Genomic DNA, 20,000 nt, shown 5'->3' with positions numbered 1-20,000 from the left:
TGTCGTGTAAAATGCAAACACCTCTTCAAACAATCTTCTGACATGGAAACATTTCCAATCAGGAAATATAGCCATGCTCACCTGCCACAGTCAGTCTGGAGTGCTTTCTGCCAGCTCAGGGCCCGAGACCCGAAAATTCAACACAGTGGCTTTGTCCGGCTATCCCGACATTTAAAACATTCCTTTGATACCAGTGGAGCAAAGGCTCTGATGGAGCACAGCTGGTAAGCCCCAGTGGCCTAATGGATAAGGCACTGGCCTCCTAAGCCAGGGATTGTGGGTTCGAGTCCCATCTGGGGTGAGGCGGAGCAGAGTGGCGCAGCGGATGCGTGCTGGGCCCATAACCCAGAGGTCAATGGATCGAAACCATCCTCTGCTAGGCTAACCCTTTAGGTGCCACGATAGTAGAGCCGCACACATTTAGCCTTTCACGACCCACAGCCTGACACGGGAATGAAAACTACGACCGGCAGGCTTTCACTGGGGAACGTGCAGCCATTTCCGTATCCGACTACGCACCTCCTTTGACTTGTCCTGATCATCTCATCTGCATTTTCTCAAATCTGCCTTGCAATCCAATCAAACTGCAAGGAGAGCACTGGAGCTAATGGAAATGAGCAGGCAATCAGAACTGAGGCAGAGCAGAGTGGCGCAGCGGAAGCGTGCTGGGCCCATAACCCAGAGGTCGATGGATCGAAACCATCCTCTGCTAGGCCCAGTTTTTAGATGCCTCTCCTGCGCGTTGACGCGCGCCATTTCCCTCAGAGTCTGGGCCAGCGCTGACAACGGCGAGTGGAGGGGGCTTCGGAGTGGGGAACCTGTAGCCACTTCCACGTTTATATACACGTTCACTTGACTTAGTCTTGATCTTCCCGTCACTTTACACTGTCGTGTAAAATGCAAACACCTCTTCAAACAATCTTCTGACATGGAAACATTTCAAATCAGGAAATATAGCCATGCTCACCTGCCACAGTCAGTCTGGAGTGCTTTCTGCCAGCTCAGGGCCCGAGACCCGAAAATTCAACACAGTGGCTTTGTCCGGCTATCCCGACATTTAAAACATTCCTTTGATTCCAGTGGAGCAAAGGCTCTGATGGAGCACAGCTGGTAAGCCCCAGTGGCCTAATGGATAAGGCACTGGCCTCCTAAGCCAGGGATTGTGGGTTCGAGTCCCATCTGGGGTGAGGCGGAGCAGAGTGGCGCAGCGGAAGCGTGCTGGGCCCATAACCCAGAGGTCGATGGATCGAAACCATCCTCTGCTAGGCAAACCCTTTAGGTGCCACGATAGTAGAGCCGCACACATTTTGCCTTTCACAACCCACAGCCTGACACGGGAATGAAAACTACGACCGGCAGGCTTTCACTTGGGAACGTGCAGCCATTTCCGTATCCGACTACGCACCTCCTTTGACTTGTCCTGATCATCTCATCTGCATTTTCTCAAATCTGCCTTGCAATCCAATCAAACTGCAAGGAGAGCACTGGAGCTAATGGAAATGAGCAGGCAATCAGAAGTGAGGCAGAGCAGAGTGGCGCAGCGGAAGCGTGCTGGGCCCATAACCCAGAGGTCGATGGATCGAAACCATCCTCTGCTAGGCCGAGTTTTTAGAGGCCTCTCCTGCGCGTTGACGCGCGCCATTTCCCTCAGAGTCTGGGCCAGCGCTGACAACGGCGAGTGGAGGGGGCTTCGGAGTGGGGAACCTGTAGCCACTTCCACGTTTATATACACGTTCACTTGACTTAGTCTTGATCTTCCCGTCACTTTACACTGTCGTGTAAAATGCAAACACCTCTTCAAACAATCTTCTGACATGGAAACATTTCAAATCAGGAAATATAGCCATGCTCACCTGCCACAGTCAGTCTGGAGTGCTTTCTGCCAGCTCAGGGCCCGAGACCCGAAAATTCAACACAGTGGCTTTGTCCGGCTATCCCGACATTTAAAAGATTCCTTTGATACCAGTGGAGCAAAGGCTCTGATGGAGCACAGCCGGTAAGCCCCAGTGGCCTAATGGATAAGGCACTGGCCTCCTAAGCCAGGGATTGTGGGTTCAAGTCCCATCTGGGGTGAGGTGGAGCAGAGTGGCGCAGCGGAAGCGTGCTGGGCCCATAACCCAGAGGTCAATGGATCGAAACCATCCTCTGCTAGGCTAACCCTTTAGGTGCCACGATAGTAGAGCCGCACACATTTAGCCTTTCACGACCCACAGCCTGACACGGGAATGAAAACTACGACCGGCAGGCTTTCACTGGGGAACGTGCAGCCATTTCCGTATCCGACTACGCACCTCCTTTGACTTGTCCTGATCATCTCATCTGCATTTTCTCAAATCTGCCTTGCAATCCAATCAAACTGCAAGGAGAGCACTGGAGCTAATGGAAATGAGCAGGCAATCAGAACTGAGGCAGAGCAGAGTGGCGCAGCGGAAGCGTGCTGGGCCCATAACCCAGAGGTCGATGGATCGAAACCATCCTCTGCTAGGCCGAGTTTTTAGAGGCCTCTCCTGCGCGTTGACGCGCGCCATTTCCCTCAGAGTCTGGGCCAGCGCTGACAACGGCGAGTGGAGGGGGCTTCGGAGTGGGGAACCTGTAGCCACTTCCACGTTTATATACACGTTCACTTGACTTAGTCTTGATCTTCCCGTCACTTTACACTGTCGTGTAAAATGCAAACACCTCTTCAAACAATCTTCTGACATGGAAACATTTCAAATCAGGAAATATAGCCATGCTCACCTGCCACAGTCAGTCTGGAGTGCTTTCTGCCAGCTCAGGGCCCGAGACCCGAAAATTCAACACAGTGGCTTTGTCCGGTTATCCCGACATTTAAAACATTCCTTTGATACCAGTGGAGCAAAGGCTCTGATGGAGCGCAGCTGGTAAGCCCCAGTGGCCTAATGGATAAGGCACTGGCCTCCTATGCCAGGGATTGTGGGTTCGAGTCCAATCTGGGGTGAGGCGGAGCAGAGTGGCGCAGCGGAAGCGTGCTGGGCCCATAACCCAGAGGTCGATGGATCGAAACCATCCTCTGCTAGGCAAACCCTTTAGGTGCCACGATAGTAGAGCCGCACACATTTTGCCTTTCACAACCCACAGCCTGACACGGGAATGAAAACTACGACCGGCAGGCTTTCACTTGGGAACGTGCAGCCATTTCCGTATCCGACTACGCACCTCCTTTGACTTGTCCTGATCATCTCATCTGCATTTTCTCAAATCTGCCTTGCAATCCAATCAAACTGCAAGGAGAGCACTGGAGCTAATGGAAATGAGCAGGCAATCAGAAGTGAGGCAGAGCAGAGTGGCGCAGCGGAAGCGTGCTGGGCCCATAACCCAGAGGTCGATGGATCGAAACCATCCTCTGCTAGGCCGAGTTTTTAGAGGCCTCTCCTGCGCGTTGACGCGCGCCATTTCCCTCAGAGTCTGGGCCAGCGCTGACAACGGCGAGTGGAGGGGGCTTCGGAGTGGGGAACCTGTAGCCACTTCCACGTTTATATACACGTTCACTTGACTTAGTCTTGATCTTCCCGTCACTTTACACTGTCGTGTAAAATGCAAACACCTCTTCAAACAATCTTCTGACATGGAAACATTTCAAATCAGGAAATATAGCCATGCTCACCTGCCACAGTCAGTCTGGAGTGCTTTCTGCCAGCTCAGGGCCCGAGACCCGAAAATTCAACACAGTGGCTTTGTCCGGCTATCCCGACATTTAAAAGATTCCTTTGATACCAGTGGAGCAAAGGCTCTGATGGAGCACAGCCGGTAAGCCCCAGTGGCCTAATGGATAAGGCACTGGCCTCCTAAGCCAGGGATTGTGGGTTCGAGTCCCATCTGGGGTGAGGCGGAGCAGAGTGGCGCAGCGGAAGCGTGCTGGGCCCATAACCCAGAGGTCAATGGATCGAAACCATCCTCTGCTAGGCTAACCCTTTAGGTGCCACGATAGTAGAGCCGCACACATTTAGCCTTTCACGACCCACAGCCTGACACGGGAATGAAAACTACGACCGGCAGGCTTTCACTGGGGAACGTGCAGCCATTTCCGTATCCGACTACGCACCTCCTTTGACTTGTCCTGATCATCTCATCTGCATTTTCTCAAATCTGCCTTGCAATCCAATCAAACTGCAAGGAGAGCACTGGAGCTAATGGAAATGAGCAGGCAATCAGAAGTGAGGCAGAGCAGAGTGGCGCAGCGGAAGCGTGCTGGGCCCATAACCCAGAGGTCGATGGATCGAAACCATCCTCTGCTAGGCCGAGTTTTTAGAGGCCTCTCCTGCGCGTTGACGCGCGCCATTTCCCTCAGAGTCTGGGCCAGCGCTGACAACGGCGAGTGGAGGGGGCTTCGGAGTGGGGAACCTGTAGCCACTTCCACGTTTATATACACGTTCACTTGACTTAGTCTTGATCTTCCCGTCACTTTACACTGTCGTGTAAAATGCAAACACCTCTTCAAACAATCTTCTGACATGGAAACATTTCAAATCAGGAAATATAGCCATGCTCACCTGCCACAGTCAGTCTGGAGTGCTTTCTGCCAGCTCAGGGCCCGAGACCCGAAAATTCAACACAGTGGCTTTGTCCGGCTATCCCGACATTCAAAACATTCCTTTGATACCAGTGGAGCAAAGGCTCTGATGAAGGGCAGCTGGTAAGCCCCAATGGCCTAATGGATAAGGCACTGGCCTCCTAAGCCAGGGATTGTGGGTTCGAGTCCCATCTGGGGTGAGGCGGAGCAGAGTGGCGCAGCGGAAGCGTGCTGGGCCCATAACCCAGAGGTCGATGGATCAAAACCATCCTCTGCTAGGCAAACCCTTTAGGTGCCACGATAGTAGAGCCGCACACATTTTGCCTTTCACAACCCACAGCCTGACACGGGAATGAAAACTACGACCGGCAGGCTTTCACTGGGGAACGTGCAGCCATTTCCGTATCCGACTACGCACCTCCTTTGACTTGTCCTGATCATCTCATCTGCATTTTCTCAAATCTGCCTTGCAATCCAATCAAACTGCAAGGAGAGCACTGGAGCTAATGGAAATGAGCAGGCAATCAGAAGTGAGGCAGAGCAGAGTGGCGCAGCGGAAGCGTGCTGGGCCCATAACCCAGAGGTCGATGGATCGAAACCATCCTCTGCTAGGCCGAGTTTTTAGAGGCCTCTCCTGCGCGTTGACGCGCGCCATTTCCCTCAGAGTCTGGGCCAGCGCTGACAACGGCGAGTGGAGGGGGCTTCGGAGTGGGGAACCTGTAGCCACTTCCACGTTTATATACACGTTCACTTGACTTAGTCTTGATCTTCCCGTCACTTTACACTGTCGTGTAAAATGCAAACACCTCTTCAAACAATCTTCTGACATGGAAACATTTCAAATCAGGAAATATAGCCATGCTCACCTGCCACAGTCAGTCTGGAGTGCTTTCTGCCAGCTCAGGGCCCGAGACCCGAAAATTCAACACAGTGGCTTTGTCCGGCTATCCCGACATTCAAAACATTCCTTTGATACCAGTGGAGCAAAGGCTCTGATGAAGGGCAGCTGGTAAGCCCCAGTGGCCTAATGGATAAGGCACTGGCCTCCTAAGCCAGGGATTGTGGGTTCGAGTCCGATCTGGGGTGAGGCGGAGCAGAGTGGCGCAGCGGAAGCGTGCTGGGCCCATAACCCAGAGGTCGATGGATCGAAACCATCCTCTGCTAGGCTAACCCTTTAGGTGCCACGATAGTAGAGCCGCACACATTTAGCCTTTCTCGACCCACAGCCTGACACGGGAATGAAAACTACGACCGGCAGGCTTTCACTGGGGAACGTGCAGCCATTTCCGTATCCGACTACGCACCTCCTTTGACTTGTCCTGATCATCTCATCTGCATTTTCTCAAATCTGCCTTGCAATCCAATCAAACTGCAAGGAGAGCACTGGAGCTAATGGAAATGAGCAGGCAATCAGAACTGAGGCAGAGCAGAGTGGCGCAGCGGAAGCGTGCTGGGCCCATAACCCAGAGGGCGATGGATCGAAACCATCCTCTGCTAGGCCCAGTTTTTAGATGCCTCTCCTGCGCGTTGACGCGCGCCATTTCCCTCAGAGTCTGGGCCAGCGCTGACAACGGCGAGTGGAGGGGGCTTCGGAGTGGGGAACCTGTAGCCACTTCCACGTTTATATACACGTTCACTTGACTTAGTCTTGATCTTCCCGTCACTTTACACTGTCGTGTAAAATGCAAACACCTCTTCAAACAATCTTCTGACATGGAAACATTTCCAATCAGGAAATATAGCCATGCTCACCTGCCACAGTCAGTCTGGAGTGCTTTCTGCCAGCTCAGGGCCCGAGACCCGAAAATTCAACACAGTGGCTTTGTCCGGCTATCCCGACATTTAAAACATTCCTTTGATACCAGTGGAGCAAAGGCTCTGATGGAGCACAGCTGGTAAGCCCCAGTGGCCTAATGGATAAGGCACTGGCCTCCTAAGCCAGGGATTGTGGGTTCGAGTCCCATCTGGGGTGAGGCGGAGCAGAGTGGCGCAGCGGATGCGTGCTGGGCCCATAACCCAGAGGTCAATGGATCGAAACCATCCTCTGCTAGGCTAACCCTTTAGGTGCCACGATAGTAGAGCCGCACACATTTAGCCTTTCACGACCCACAGCCTGACACGGGAATGAAAACTACGACCGGCAGGCTTTCACTGGGGAACGTGCAGCCATTTCCGTATCCGACTACGCACCTCCTTTGACTTGTCCTGATCATCTCATCTGCATTTTCTCAAATCTGCCTTGCAATCCAATCAAACTGCAAGGAGAGCACTGGAGCTAATGGAAATGAGCAGGCAATCAGAACTGAGGCAGAGCAGAGTGGCGCAGCGGAAGCGTGCTGGGCCCATAACCCAGAGGTCGATGGATCGAAACCATCCTCTGCTAGGCCCAGTTTTTAGATGCCTCTCCTGCGCGTTGACGCGCGCCATTTCCCTCAGAGTCTGGGCCAGCGCTGACAACGGCGAGTGGAGGGGGCTTCGGAGTGGGGAACCTGTAGCCACTTCCACGTTTATATACACGTTCACTTGACTTAGTCTTGATCTTCCCGTCACTTTACACTGTCGTGTAAAATGCAAACACCTCTTCAAACAATCTTCTGACATGGAAACATTTCAAATCAGGAAATATAGCCATGCTCACCTGCCACAGTCAGTCTGGAGTGCTTTCTGCCAGCTCAGGGCCCGAGACCCGAAAATTCAACACAGTGGCTTTGTCCGGCTATCCCGACATTTAAAACATTCCTTTGATTCCAGTGGAGCAAAGGCTCTGATGGAGCACAGCTGGTAAGCCCCAGTGGCCTAATGGATAAGGCACTGGCCTCCTAAGCCAGGGATTGTGGGTTCGAGTCCCATCTGGGGTGAGGCGGAGCAGAGTGGCGCAGCGGAAGCGTGCTGGGCCCATAACCCAGAGGTCGATGGATCGAAACCATCCTCTGCTAGGCAAACCCTTTAGGTGCCACGATAGTAGAGCCGCACACATTTTGCCTTTCACAACCCACAGCCTGACACGGGAATGAAAACTACGACCGGCAGGCTTTCACTTGGGAACGTGCAGCCATTTCCGTATCCGACTACGCACCTCCTTTGACTTGTCCTGATCATCTCATCTGCATTTTCTCAAATCTGCCTTGCAATCCAATCAAACTGCAAGGAGAGCACTGGAGCTAATGGAAATGAGCAGGCAATCAAAAGTGAGGCAGAGCAGAGTGGCGCAGCGGAAGCGTGCTGGGCCCATAACCCAGAGGTCGATGGATCGAAACCATCCTCTGCTAGGCCGAGTTTTTAGAGGCCTCTCCTGCGCGTTGACGCGCGCCATTTCCCTCAGAGTCTGGGCCAGCGCTGACAACGGCGAGTGGAGGGGGCTTCGGAGTGGGGAACCTGTAGCCACTTCCACGTTTATATACACGTTCACTTGACTTAGTCTTGATCTTCCCGTCACTTTACACTGTCGTGTAAAATGCAAACACCTCTTCAAACAATCTTCTGACATGGAAACATTTCAAATCAGGAAATATAGCCATGCTCACCTGCCACAGTCAGTCTGGAGTGCTTTCTGCCAGCTCAGGGCCCGAGACCCGAAAATTCAACACAGTGGCTTTGTCCGGCTATCCCGACATTTAAAAGATTCCTTTGATACCAGTGGAGCAAAGGCTCTGATGGAGCACAGCCGGTAAGCCCCAGTGGCCTAATGGATAAGGCACTGGCCTCCTAAGCCAGGGATTGTGGGTTCAAGTCCCATCTGGGGTGAGGTGGAGCAGAGTGGCGCAGCGGAAGCGTGCTGGGCCCATAACCCAGAGGTCAATGGATCGAAACCATCCTCTGCTAGGCTAACCCTTTAGGTGCCACGATAGTAGAGCCGCACACATTTAGCCTTTCACGACCCACAGCCTGACACGGGAATGAAAACTACGACCGGCAGGCTTTCACTGGGGAACGTGCAGCCATTTCCGTATCCGACTACGCACCTCCTTTGACTTGTCCTGATCATCTCATCTGCATTTTCTCAAATCTGCCTTGCAATCCAATCAAACTGCAAGGAGAGCACTGGAGCTAATGGAAATGAGCAGGCAATCAGAACTGAGGCAGAGCAGAGTGGCGCAGCGGAAGCGTGCTGGGCCCATAACCCAGAGGTCGATGGATCGAAACCATCCTCTGCTAGGCCGAGTTTTTAGAGGCCTCTCCTGCGCGTTGACGCGCGCCATTTCCCTCAGAGTCTGGGCCAGCGCTGACAACGGCGAGTGGAGGGGGCTTCGGAGTGGGGAACCTGTAGCCACTTCCACGTTTATATACACGTTCACTTGACTTAGTCTTGATCTTCCCGTCACTTTACACTGTCGTGTAAAATGCAAACACCTCTTCAAACAATCTTCTGACATGGAAACATTTCAAATCAGGAAATATAGCCATGCTCACCTGCCACAGTCAGTCTGGAGTGCTTTCTGCCAGCTCAGGGCCCGAGACCCGAAAATTCAACACAGTGGCTTTGTCCGGTTATCCCGACATTTAAAACATTCCTTTGATACCAGTGGAGCAAAGGCTCTGATGGAGCGCAGCTGGTAAGCCCCAGTGGCCTAATGGATAAGGCACTGGCCTCCTATGCCAGGGATTGTGGGTTCGAGTCCAATCTGGGGTGAGGCGGAGCAGAGTGGCGCAGCGGAAGCGTGCTGGGCCCATAACCCAGAGGTCGATGGATCGAAACCATCCTCTGCTAGGCAAACCCTTTAGGTGCCACGATAGTAGAGCCGCACACATTTTGCCTTTCACAACCCACAGCCTGACACGGGAATGAAAACTACGACCGGCAGGCTTTCACTTGGGAACGTGCAGCCATTTCCGTATCCGACTACGCACCTCCTTTGACTTGTCCTGATCATCTCATCTGCATTTTCTCAAATCTGCCTTGCAATCCAATCAAACTGCAAGGAGAGCACTGGAGCTAATGGAAATGAGCAGGCAATCAGAAGTGAGGCAGAGCAGAGTGGCGCAGCGGAAGCGTGCTGGGCCCATAACCCAGAGGTCGATGGATCGAAACCATCCTCTGCTAGGCCGAGTTTTTAGAGGCCTCTCCTGCGCGTTGACGCGCGCCATTTCCCTCAGAGTCTGGGCCAGCGCTGACAACGGCGAGTGGAGGGGGCTTCGGAGTGGGGAACCTGTAGCCACTTCCACGTTTATATACACGTTCACTTGACTTAGTCTTGATCTTCCCGTCACTTTACACTGTCGTGTAAAATGCAAACACCTCTTCAAACAATCTTCTGACATGGAAACATTTCAAATCAGGAAATATAGCCATGCTCACCTGCCACAGTCAGTCTGGAGTGCTTTCTGCCAGCTCAGGGCCCGAGACCCGAAAATTCAACACAGTGGCTTTGTCCGGCTATCCCGACATTTAAAAGATTCCTTTGATACCAGTGGAGCAAAGGCTCTGATGGAGCACAGCCGGTAAGCCCCAGTGGCCTAATGGATAAGGCACTGGCCTCCTAAGCCAGGGATTGTGGGTTCGAGTCCCATCTGGGGTGAGGCGGAGCAGAGTGGCGCAGCGGAAGCGTGCTGGGCCCATAACCCAGAGGTCAATGGATCGAAACCATCCTCTGCTAGGCTAACCCTTTAGGTGCCACGATAGTAGAGCCGCACACATTTAGCCTTTCACGACCCACAGCCTGACACGGGAATGAAAACTACGACCGGCAGGCTTTCACTGGGGAACGTGCAGCCATTTCCGTATCCGACTACGCACCTCCTTTGACTTGTCCTGATCATCTCATCTGCATTTTCTCAAATCTGCCTTGCAATCCAATCAAACTGCAAGGAGAGCACTGGAGCTAATGGAAATGAGCAGGCAATCAGAAGTGAGGCAGAGCAGAGTGGCGCAGCGGAAGCGTGCTGGGCCCATAACCCAGAGGTCGATGGATCGAAACCATCCTCTGCTAGGCCGAGTTTTTAGAGGCCTCTCCTGCGCGTTGACGCGCGCCATTTCCCTCAGAGTCTGGGCCAGCGCTGACAACGGCGAGTGGAGGGGGCTTCGGAGTGGGGAACCTGTAGCCACTTCCACGTTTATATACACGTTCACTTGACTTAGTCTTGATCTTCCCGTCACTTTACACTGTCGTGTAAAATGCAAACACCTCTTCAAACAATCTTCTGACATGGAAACATTTCAAATCAGGAAATATAGCCATGCTCACCTGCCACAGTCAGTCTGGAGTGCTTTCTGCCAGCTCAGGGCCCGAGACCCGAAAATTCAACACAGTGGCTTTGTCCGGCTATCCCGACATTCAAAACATTCCTTTGATACCAGTGGAGCAAAGGCTCTGATGAAGGGCAGCTGGTAAGCCCCAATGGCCTAATGGATAAGGCACTGGCCTCCTAAGCCAGGGATTGTGGGTTCGAGTCCCATCTGGGGTGAGGCGGAGCAGAGTGGCGCAGCGGAAGCGTGCTGGGCCCATAACCCAGAGGTCGATGGATCAAAACCATCCTCTGCTAGGCAAACCCTTTAGGTGCCACGATAGTAGAGCCGCACACATTTTGCCTTTCACAACCCACAGCCTGACACGGGAATGAAAACTACGACCGGCAGGCTTTCACTGGGGAACGTGCAGCCATTTCCGTATCCGACTACGCACCTCCTTTGACTTGTCCTGATCATCTCATCTGCATTTTCTCAAATCTGCCTTGCAATCCAATCAAACTGCAAGGAGAGCACTGGAGCTAATGGAAATGAGCAGGCAATCAGAAGTGAGGCAGAGCAGAGTGGCGCAGCGGAAGCGTGCTGGGCCCATAACCCAGAGGTCGATGGATCGAAACCATCCTCTGCTAGGCCGAGTTTTTAGAGGCCTCTCCTGCGCGTTGACGCGCGCCATTTCCCTCAGAGTCTGGGCCAGCGCTGACAACGGCGAGTGGAGGGGGCTTCGGAGTGGGGAACCTGTAGCCACTTCCACGTTTATATACACGTTCACTTGACTTAGTCTTGATCTTCCCGTCACTTTACACTGTCGTGTAAAATGCAAACACCTCTTCAAACAATCTTCTGACATGGAAACATTTCAAATCAGGAAATATAGCCATGCTCACCTGCCACAGTCAGTCTGGAGTGCTTTCTGCCAGCTCAGGGCCCGAGACCCGAAAATTCAACACAGTGGCTTTGTCCGGCTATCCCGACATTCAAAACATTCCTTTGATACCAGTGGAGCAAAGGCTCTGATGAAGGGCAGCTGGTAAGCCCCAGTGGCCTAATGGATAAGGCACTGGCCTCCTAAGCCAGGGATTGTGGGTTCGAGTCCCATCTGGGGTGAGGCGGAGCAGAGTGGCGCAGCGGAAGCGTGCTGGGCCCATAACCCAGAGGTCGATGGATCGAAACCATCCTCTGCTAGGCAAACCCTTTAGGTGCCACGATAGTAGAGCCGCACACATTTAGCCTTTCTCGACCCACAGCCTGACACGGGAATGAAAACTACGACCGGCAGGCTTTCACTGGGGAACGTGCAGCCATTTCCGTATCCGACTACGCACCTCCTTTGACTTGTCCTGATCATCTCATCTGCATTTTCTCAAATCTGCCTTGCAATCCAATCAAACTGCAAGGAGTGCACTGGAGCTAATGGAAATGAGCAGGCAATCAGAACTGAGGCAGAGCAGAGTGGCGCAGCGGAAGCGTGCTGGGCCCATAACCCAGAGGTCGATGGATCGAAACCATCCTCTGCTAGGCCCAGTTTTTAGATGCCTCTCCTGCGCGTTGACGCGCGCCATTTCCCTCAGAGTCTGGGCCAGCGCTGACAACGGCGAGTGGAGGGGGCTTCGGAGTGGGGAACCTGTAGCCACTTCCACGTTTATATACACGTTCACTTGACTTAGTCTTGATCTTTCCGTCACTTTACACTGTCGTGTAAAATGCAAACACCTCTTCAAACAATCTTCTGACATGGAAACATTTCCAATCAGGAAATATAGCCATGCTCACCTGCCACAGTCAGTCTGGAGTGCTTTCTGCCAGCTCAGGGCCCGAGACCCGAAAATTCAGCACAGTGGCTTTGTCCGGCTATCCCGACATTTAAAACATTCCTTTGATACCAGTGGAGCAAAGGCTCTGATGGAGGGCAGCTGGTAAGCCCCAGTGGCCTAATGGATAAGGCACTGGCCTCCTAAGCCAGGGATTGTGGGTTCGAGTCCCATCTGGGGTGAGGCGGAGCAGAGTGGCGCAGCGGAAGCGTGCTGGGCCCATAACCCAGAGGTCGATGGATCGATCGAAACCATCCTCTGCTAGGCAAACCCTTTAGGTGCCACGATAGTAGAGCCGCACACATTTTGCCTTTCACAACCCACAGCCTGACACGGGAATGAAAACTACGACCGGCAGGCTTTCACTGGGGAACGTGCAGCCATTTCCGTATCCGACTACGCACCTCCTTTGACTTGTCCTGATCATCTCATCTGCATTTTCTCAAATCTGCCTTGCAATCCAATCAAACTGCAAGGAGAGCACTGGAGCTAATGGAAATGAGCAGGCAATCAGAACTGAGGCAGAGCAGAGTGGCGCAGCGGAAGCGTGCTGGGCCCATAACCCAGAGGTCGATGGATCGAAACCATCCTCTGCTAGGCCGAGTTTTTAGATGCCTCTCCTGCGCGTTGACGCGCGCCATTTCCCTCAGAGTCTGGGCCAGCGCTGACAACGGCGAGTGGAGGGGGCTTCGGAGTGGGGAACCTGTAGCCACTTCCACGTTTATATACACGTTCACTTGACTTAGTCTTGATCTTCCCGTCACTTTACACTGTCGTGTAAAATGCAAACACCTCTTCAAACAATCTTCTGACATGGAAACATTTCCAATCAGGAAATATAGCCATGCTCACCTGCCACAGTCAGTCTGGAGTGCTTTCTGCCAGCTCAGGGCCCGAGACCCGAAAATTCAACACAGTGGCTTTGTCCGGCTATCCCGACATTTAAAACATTCCTTTGATACCAGTGGAGCAAAGGCTCTGATGGAGGGCAGCTGGTAAGCCCCAGTGGCCTAATGGATAAGGCACTGGCCTCCTAAGCCAGGGATTGTGGGTTCGAGTCCCATCTGGGGTGAGGCGGAGCAGAGTGGCGCAGCGGAAGCGTGCTGGGCCCATAACCCAGAGGTCGATGGATCGAAACCATCCTCTGCTAGGCAAACCCTTTAGGTGCCACGATAGTAGAGCCGCACACATTTTGCCTTTCACAACCCACAGCCTGACACGGGAATGAAAACTACGACCGGCAGGCTTTCACTGGGGAACGTGCAGCCATTTCCGTATCCGACTACGCACCTCCTTTGACTTGTCCTGATCATCTCATCTGCATTTTCTCAAATCTGCCTTGCAATCCAATCAAACTGCAAGGAGAGCACTGGAGCTAATGGAAATGAGCAGGCAATCAGAACTGAGGCAGAGCAGAGTGGCGCAGCGGAAGCGTGCTGGGCCCATAACCCAGAGGTCGATGGATCGAAACCATCCTCTGCTAGGCCGAGTTTTTAGATGCCTCTCCTGCGCGTTGACGCGCGCCATTTCCCTCAGAGTCTGGGCCAGCGCTGACAACGGCGAGTGGAGGGGGCTTCGGAGTGGGGAACCTGTAGCCACTTCCACGTTTATATACACGTTCACTTGACTTAGTCTTGATCTTCCCGTCACTTTACACTGTCGTGTAAAATGCAAACACCTCTTCAAACAATCTTCTGACATGGAAACATTTCAAATCAGGAAATATAGCCATGCTCACCTGCCACAGTCAGTCTGGAGTGCTTTCTGCCAGCTCAGGGCCCGAGACCCGAAAATTCAACACAGTGGCTTTGTCCGGTTATCCCGACATTTAAAACATTCCTTTGATACCAGTGGAGCAAAGGCTCTGATGGAGCGCAGCTGGTAAGCCCCAGTGGCCTAATGGATAAGGCACTGGCCTCCTATGCCAGGGATTGTGGGTTCGAGTCCAATCTGGGGTGAGGCGGAGCAGAGTGGCGCAGCGGAAGCGTGCTGGGCCCATAACCCAGAGGTCGATGGATCGAAACCATCCTCTGCTAGGCAAACCCTTTAGGTGCCACGATAGTAGAGCCGCACACATTTAGCCTTTCTCGACCCACAGCCTGACACGGGAATGAAAACTACGACCGGCAGGCTTTCACTGGGGAACGTGCAGCCATTTCCGTATCCGACTACGCACCTCCTTTGACTTGTCCTGATCATCTCATCTGCATTTTCTCAAATCTGCCTTGCAATCCAATCAAACTGCAAGAAGAGCACTGGAGCTAATGGAAATGAGCAGGCAATCAGAACTGAGGCAGAGCAGAGTGGCGCAGCGGAAGCGTGCTGGGCCCATAACCCAGAGGTCGATGGATCGAAACCATCCTCTGCTAGGCCCAGTTTTTAGATGCCTCTCCTGCGCGTTGACGCGCGCCATTTCCCTCAGAGTCTGGGCCAGCGCTGACAACGGCGAGTGGAGGGGGCTTCGGAGTGGGGAACCTGTAGCCACTTCCACGTTTATATACACGTTCACTTGACTTAGTCTTGATCTTCCCGTCACTTTACACTGTCGTGTAAAATGCAAACACCTCTTCAAACAATCTTCTGACATGGAAACATTTCAAATCAGGAAATATAGCCATGCTCACCTGCCACAGTCAGTCTGGAGTGCTTTCTGCCAGCTCAGGGCCCGAGACCCGAAAATTCAACACAGTGGCTTTGTCCGGCTATCCCGACATTCAAAACATTCCTTTGATACCAGTGGAGCAAAGGCTCTGATGAAGGGCAGCTGGTAAGCCCCAGTGGCCTAATGGATAAGGCACTGGCCTCCTAAGCCAGGGATTGTGGGTTCGAGTCCCATCTGGGGTGAGGCGGAGCAGAGTGGCGCAGCGGAAGCGTGCTGGGCCCATAACCCAGAGGTCAATGGATCGAAACCATCCTCTGCTAGGCTAACCCTTTAGGTGCCACGATAGTAGAGCCGCACACATTTAGCCTTTCACGACCCACAGCCTGACACGGGAATGAAAACTACGACCGGCAGGCTTTCACTGGGGAACGTGCAGCCATTTCCGTATCCGACTACGCACCTCCTTTGACTTGTCCTGATCATCTCATCTGCATTTTCTCAAATCTGCCTTGCAATCCAATCAAACTGCAAGGAGAGCACTGGAGCTAATGGAAATGAGCAGGCAATCAGAACTGAGGCAGAGCAGAGTGGCGCAGCGGAAGCGTGCTGGGCCCATAACCCAGAGGTCGATGGATCGAAACCATCCTCTGCTAGGCCCAGTTTTTAGATGCCTCTCCTGCGCGTTGACGCGCGCCATTTCCCTCAGAGTCTGGGCCAGCGCTGACAACGGCGAGTGGAGGGGGCTTCGGAGTGGGGAACCTGTAGCCACTTCCACGTTTATATACACGTTCACTTGACTTAGTCTTGATCTTCCCGTCACTTTACACTGTCGTGTAAAATGCAAACACCTCTTCAAACAATCTTCTGACATGGAAACATTTCAAATCAGGAAATATAGCCATGCTCACCTGCCACAGTCAGTCTGGAGTGCTTTCTGCCAGCTCAGGGCCCGAGACCCGAAAATTCAACACAGTGGCTTTGTCCGGCTATCCCGACATTTAAAACATTCCTTTGATACCAGTGGAGCAAAGGCTCTGATGGAGCACAGCTGGTAAGCCCCAGTGGCCTAATGGATAAGGCACTGGCCTCCTAAGCCAGGGATTGTGGGTTCGAGTCCCATCTGGGGTGAGGCGGAGCAGAGTGGCGCAGCGGAAGCGTGCTGGGCCCATAACCCAGAGGTCAATGGATCGAAACCATCCTCTGCTAGGCTAACCCTTTAGGTGCCACGATAGTAGAGCCGCACACATTTAGCCTTTCACGACCCACAGCCTGACACGGGAATGAAAACTACGACCGGCAGGCTTTCACTGGGGAACGTGCAGCCATTTCCGTATCCGACTACGCACCTCCTTTGACTTGTCCTGATCATCTCATCTGCATTTTCTCAAATCTGCCTTGCAATCCAATCAAACTGCAAGGAGAGCACTGGAGCTAATGGAAATGAGCAGGCAATCAGAACTGAGGCAGAGCAGAGTGGCGCAGCGGAAGCGTGCTGGGCCCATAACCCAGAGGTCGATGGATCGAAACCATCCTCTGCTAGGCCGAGTTTTTAGAGGCCTCTCCTGCGCGTTGACGCGCGCCATTTCCCTCAGAGTCTGGGCCAGCGCTGACAACGGCGAGTGGAGGGGGCTTCGGAGTGGGGAACCTGTAGCCACTTCCACGTTTATATACACGTTCACTTGACTTAGTCTTGATCTTCCCGTCACTTTACACTGTCGTGTAAAATGCAAACACCTCTTCAAACAATCTTCTGACATGGAAACATTTCAAATCAGGAAATATAGCCATGCTCACCTGCCACAGTCAGTCTGGAGTGCTTTCTGCCAGCTCAGGGCCCGAGACTCGAAAATTCAACACAGTGGCTTTGTCCGGCTATCCCGACATTTAAAAGATTCCTTTGATACCAGTGGAGCAAAGGCTCTGATGGAGCACAGCTGGTAAGCCCCAGTGGCCTAATGCATAAGGCACTGGCCTCATAAGCCAGGAATTGTGGGTTCGAGTCCCATCTGGGGTGAGGCGGAGCAGAGTGGCGCAGCGGAAGCGTGCTGGGCCCATAACCCAGAGGTCGATGGATCGAAACCATCCTCTGCTAGGCAAACCCTTTAGGTGCCACGATAGTAGAGCCGCACACATTTTGCCTTTCACAACCCACAGCCTGACACGGGAATGAAAACTACGACCGGCAGGCTTTCACTGGGGAACGTGCAGCCATTTCCGTATCCGACTACGCACCTCCTTTGACTTGTCCTGATCATCTCATCTGCATTTTCTCAAATCTGCCTTGCAATCCAATCAAACTGCAAGGAGAGCACTGGAGCTAATGGAAATGAGCAGGCAATCAGAAGTGAGGCAGAGCAGAGTGGCGCAGCGGAAGCGTGCTGGGCCCATAACCCAGAGGTCGATGGATCGAAACCATCCTCTGCTAGGCCGAGTTTTTAGATGCCTCTCCTGCGCGTTGACGCGCGCCATTTCCCTCAGAGTCTGGGCCAGCGCTGACAACGGCGAGTGGAGGGGGCTTCGGAGTGGGGAACCTGTAGCCACTTCCACGTTTATATACACGTTCACTTGACTTAGTCTTGATCTTCCCGTCACTTTACACTGTCGTGTAAAATGCAAACACCTCTTCAAACAATCTTCTGACATGGAAACATTTCAAATCAGGAAATATAGCCATGCTCACCTGCCACAGTCAGTCTGGAGTGCTTTCTGCCAGCTCAGGGCCCGAGACCCGAAAATTCAACACAGTGGCTTTGTCCGGTTATCCCGACATTTAAAACATTCCTTTGATACCAGTGGAGCAAAGGCTCTGATGGAGCGCAGCTGGTAAGCCCCAGTGGCCTAATGGATAAGGCACTGGCCTCCTATGCCAGGGATTGTGGGTTCGAGTCCAATCTGGGGTGAGGCGGAGCAGAGTGGCGCAGCGGAAGCGTGCTGGGCCCATAACCCAGAGGTCGATGGATCGAAACCATCCTCTGCTAGGCAAACCCTTTAGGTGCCACGATAGTAGAGCCGCACACATTTTGCCTTTCACAACCCACAGCCTGACACGGGAATGAAAACTACGACCGGCAGGCTTTCACTTGGGAACGTGCAGCCATTTCCGTATCCGACTACGCACCTCCTTTGACTTGTCCTGATCATCTCATCTGCATTTTCTCAAATCTGCCTTGCAATCCAATCAAACTGCAAGGAGAGCACTGGAGCTAATGGAAATGAGCAGGCAATCAGAAGTGAGGCAGAGCAGAGTGGCGCAGCGGAAGCGTGCTGGGCCCATAACCCAGAGGTCGATGGATCGAAACCATCCTCTGCTAGGCCGAGTTTTTAGAGGCCTCTCCTGCGCGTTGACGCGCGCCATTTCCCTCAGAGTCTGGGCCAGCGCTGACAACGGCGAGTGGAGGGGGCTTCGGAGTGGGGAACCTGTAGCCACTTCCACGTTTATATACACGTTCACTTGACTTAGTCTTGATCTTCCCGTCACTTTACACTGTCGTGTAAAATGCAAACACCTCTTCAAACAATCTTCTGACATGGAAACATTTCAAATCAGGAAATATAGCCATGCTCACCTGCCACAGTCAGTCTGGAGTGCTTTCTGCCAGCTCAGGGCCCGAGACCCGAAAATTCAACACAGTGGCTTTGTCCGGCTATCCCGACATTCAAAACATTCCTTTGATACCAGTGGAGCAAAGGCTCTGATGAAGGGCAGCTGGTAAGCCCCAGTGGCCTAATGGATAAGGCACTGGCCTCCTAAGCCAGGGATTGTGGGTTCGAGTCCCATCTGGGGTGAGGCGGAGCAGAGTGGCGCAGCGGAAGCGTGCTGGGCCCATAACCCAGAGGTCAATGGATCGAAACCATCCTCTGCTAGGCTAACCCTTTAGGTGCCACGATAGTAGAGCCGCACACATTTAGCCTTTCACGACCCACAGCCTGACACGGGAATGAAAACTACGACCGGCAGGCTTTCACTGGGGAACGTGCAGCCATTTCCGTATCCGACTACGCACCTCCTTTGACTTGTCCTGATCATCTCATCTGCATTTTCTCAAATCTGCCTTGCAATCCAATCAAACTGCAAGGAGAGCACTGGAGCTAATGGAAATGAGCAGGCAATCAGAACTGAGGCAGAGCAGAGTGGCGCAGCGGAAGCGTGCTGGGCCCATAACCCAGAGGTCGATGGATCGAAACCATCCTCTGCTAGGCCCAGTTTTTAGATGCCTCTCCTGCGCGTTGACGCGCGCCATTTCCCTCAGAGTCTGGGCCAGCGCTGACAACGGCGAGTGGAGGGGGCTTCGGAGTGGGGAACCTGTAGCCACTTCCACGTTTATATACACGTTCACTTGACTTAGTCTTGATCTTCCCGTCACTTTACACTGTCGTGTAAAATGCAAACACCTCTTCAAACAATCTTCTGACATGGAAACATTTCAAATCAGGAAATATAGCCATGCTCACCTGCCACAGTCAGTCTGGAGTGCTTTCTGCCAGCTCAGGGCCCGAGACCCGAAAATTCAACACAGTGGCTTTGTCAGGCTATCCCGACATTCAAAACATTCCTTTGATACCAGTGGAGCAAAGGCTCTGATGAAGGGCAGCTGGTAAGCCCCAGTGGCCTAATGGATAAGGCACTGGCCTCCTAAGCCAGGGATTGTGGGTTCGAGTCCCATCTGGGGTGAGGCGGAGCAGAGTGGCGCAGCGGAAGCGTGCTGGGCCCATAACCCAGAGGTCAATGGATCGAAACCATCCTCTGCTAGGCTAACCCTTTAGGTGCCACGATAGTAGAGCCGCACACATTTAGCCTTTCACGACCCACAGCCTGACACGGGAATGAAAACTACGACCGGCAGGCTTTCACTGGGGAACGTGCAGCCATTTCCG

At 53.0% G+C, this 20,000-nt stretch overlaps 22 non-coding genes across 22 annotated transcripts; all 22 read left to right on the top strand.

The window, feature by feature from the left end:
• Positions 1-228: 228 nt before the first annotated feature.
• On the top strand, positions 229-301 carry trnar-ccu (transfer RNA arginine (anticodon CCU)). The gene has a single exon. It is a non-coding gene; the product is annotated as a tRNA-Arg (tRNA).
• Positions 302-1,114: 813 nt separating this feature from the next.
• Positions 1,115-1,187, top strand: trnar-ccu (transfer RNA arginine (anticodon CCU)). Its single transcript has one exon. It is a non-coding gene; the product is annotated as a tRNA-Arg (tRNA).
• Positions 1,188-2,000: 813 nt separating this feature from the next.
• Positions 2,001-2,073, top strand: trnar-ccu (transfer RNA arginine (anticodon CCU)). The gene has a single exon. It is a non-coding gene; the product is annotated as a tRNA-Arg (tRNA).
• An 813-nt stretch (positions 2,074-2,886) lies between these two features.
• On the top strand, positions 2,887-2,959 carry trnar-ccu (transfer RNA arginine (anticodon CCU)). The gene has a single exon. It is a non-coding gene; the product is annotated as a tRNA-Arg (tRNA).
• Positions 2,960-3,772: 813 nt separating this feature from the next.
• trnar-ccu (transfer RNA arginine (anticodon CCU)) lies at positions 3,773-3,845 on the top strand. The gene has a single exon. It is a non-coding gene; the product is annotated as a tRNA-Arg (tRNA).
• Positions 3,846-4,658: 813 nt separating this feature from the next.
• Positions 4,659-4,731, top strand: trnar-ccu (transfer RNA arginine (anticodon CCU)). Its single transcript has one exon. It is a non-coding gene; the product is annotated as a tRNA-Arg (tRNA).
• An 813-nt stretch (positions 4,732-5,544) lies between these two features.
• On the top strand, positions 5,545-5,617 carry trnar-ccu (transfer RNA arginine (anticodon CCU)). The gene has a single exon. It is a non-coding gene; the product is annotated as a tRNA-Arg (tRNA).
• An 813-nt stretch (positions 5,618-6,430) lies between these two features.
• trnar-ccu (transfer RNA arginine (anticodon CCU)) lies at positions 6,431-6,503 on the top strand. The gene has a single exon. It is a non-coding gene; the product is annotated as a tRNA-Arg (tRNA).
• An 813-nt stretch (positions 6,504-7,316) lies between these two features.
• trnar-ccu (transfer RNA arginine (anticodon CCU)) lies at positions 7,317-7,389 on the top strand. Its single transcript has one exon. It is a non-coding gene; the product is annotated as a tRNA-Arg (tRNA).
• An 813-nt stretch (positions 7,390-8,202) lies between these two features.
• trnar-ccu (transfer RNA arginine (anticodon CCU)) lies at positions 8,203-8,275 on the top strand. Its single transcript has one exon. It is a non-coding gene; the product is annotated as a tRNA-Arg (tRNA).
• An 813-nt stretch (positions 8,276-9,088) lies between these two features.
• On the top strand, positions 9,089-9,161 carry trnar-ccu (transfer RNA arginine (anticodon CCU)). The gene has a single exon. It is a non-coding gene; the product is annotated as a tRNA-Arg (tRNA).
• An 813-nt stretch (positions 9,162-9,974) lies between these two features.
• Positions 9,975-10,047, top strand: trnar-ccu (transfer RNA arginine (anticodon CCU)). Its single transcript has one exon. It is a non-coding gene; the product is annotated as a tRNA-Arg (tRNA).
• An 813-nt stretch (positions 10,048-10,860) lies between these two features.
• On the top strand, positions 10,861-10,933 carry trnar-ccu (transfer RNA arginine (anticodon CCU)). The gene has a single exon. It is a non-coding gene; the product is annotated as a tRNA-Arg (tRNA).
• An 813-nt stretch (positions 10,934-11,746) lies between these two features.
• Positions 11,747-11,819, top strand: trnar-ccu (transfer RNA arginine (anticodon CCU)). Its single transcript has one exon. It is a non-coding gene; the product is annotated as a tRNA-Arg (tRNA).
• Positions 11,820-12,632: 813 nt separating this feature from the next.
• Positions 12,633-12,705, top strand: trnar-ccu (transfer RNA arginine (anticodon CCU)). Its single transcript has one exon. It is a non-coding gene; the product is annotated as a tRNA-Arg (tRNA).
• An 817-nt stretch (positions 12,706-13,522) lies between these two features.
• On the top strand, positions 13,523-13,595 carry trnar-ccu (transfer RNA arginine (anticodon CCU)). Its single transcript has one exon. It is a non-coding gene; the product is annotated as a tRNA-Arg (tRNA).
• Positions 13,596-14,408: 813 nt separating this feature from the next.
• trnar-ccu (transfer RNA arginine (anticodon CCU)) lies at positions 14,409-14,481 on the top strand. Its single transcript has one exon. It is a non-coding gene; the product is annotated as a tRNA-Arg (tRNA).
• An 813-nt stretch (positions 14,482-15,294) lies between these two features.
• On the top strand, positions 15,295-15,367 carry trnar-ccu (transfer RNA arginine (anticodon CCU)). The gene has a single exon. It is a non-coding gene; the product is annotated as a tRNA-Arg (tRNA).
• Positions 15,368-16,180: 813 nt separating this feature from the next.
• Positions 16,181-16,253, top strand: trnar-ccu (transfer RNA arginine (anticodon CCU)). Its single transcript has one exon. It is a non-coding gene; the product is annotated as a tRNA-Arg (tRNA).
• Positions 16,254-17,952: 1,699 nt separating this feature from the next.
• Positions 17,953-18,025, top strand: trnar-ccu (transfer RNA arginine (anticodon CCU)). Its single transcript has one exon. It is a non-coding gene; the product is annotated as a tRNA-Arg (tRNA).
• Positions 18,026-18,838: 813 nt separating this feature from the next.
• On the top strand, positions 18,839-18,911 carry trnar-ccu (transfer RNA arginine (anticodon CCU)). The gene has a single exon. It is a non-coding gene; the product is annotated as a tRNA-Arg (tRNA).
• Positions 18,912-19,724: 813 nt separating this feature from the next.
• On the top strand, positions 19,725-19,797 carry trnar-ccu (transfer RNA arginine (anticodon CCU)). The gene has a single exon. It is a non-coding gene; the product is annotated as a tRNA-Arg (tRNA).
• The last annotated feature ends 203 nt before the right edge of the window (positions 19,798-20,000 follow it).

Source organism: Alosa pseudoharengus, unplaced genomic scaffold, assembly GCF_046254945.1.
Source record: "Alosa pseudoharengus isolate Yale_2024_CS ecotype anadromous, Long Island Sound unplaced genomic scaffold, YU_APseudo_1.1 YU_APseudo_1.1_scf_23, whole genome shotgun sequence".
Taxonomy (NCBI): Eukaryota; Metazoa; Chordata; class Actinopteri; order Clupeiformes; family Clupeidae; genus Alosa; species Alosa pseudoharengus.
Note: the sequence above shows the minus strand (reverse complement) of the source record. Positions and strands in the feature narration are given on the sequence as shown.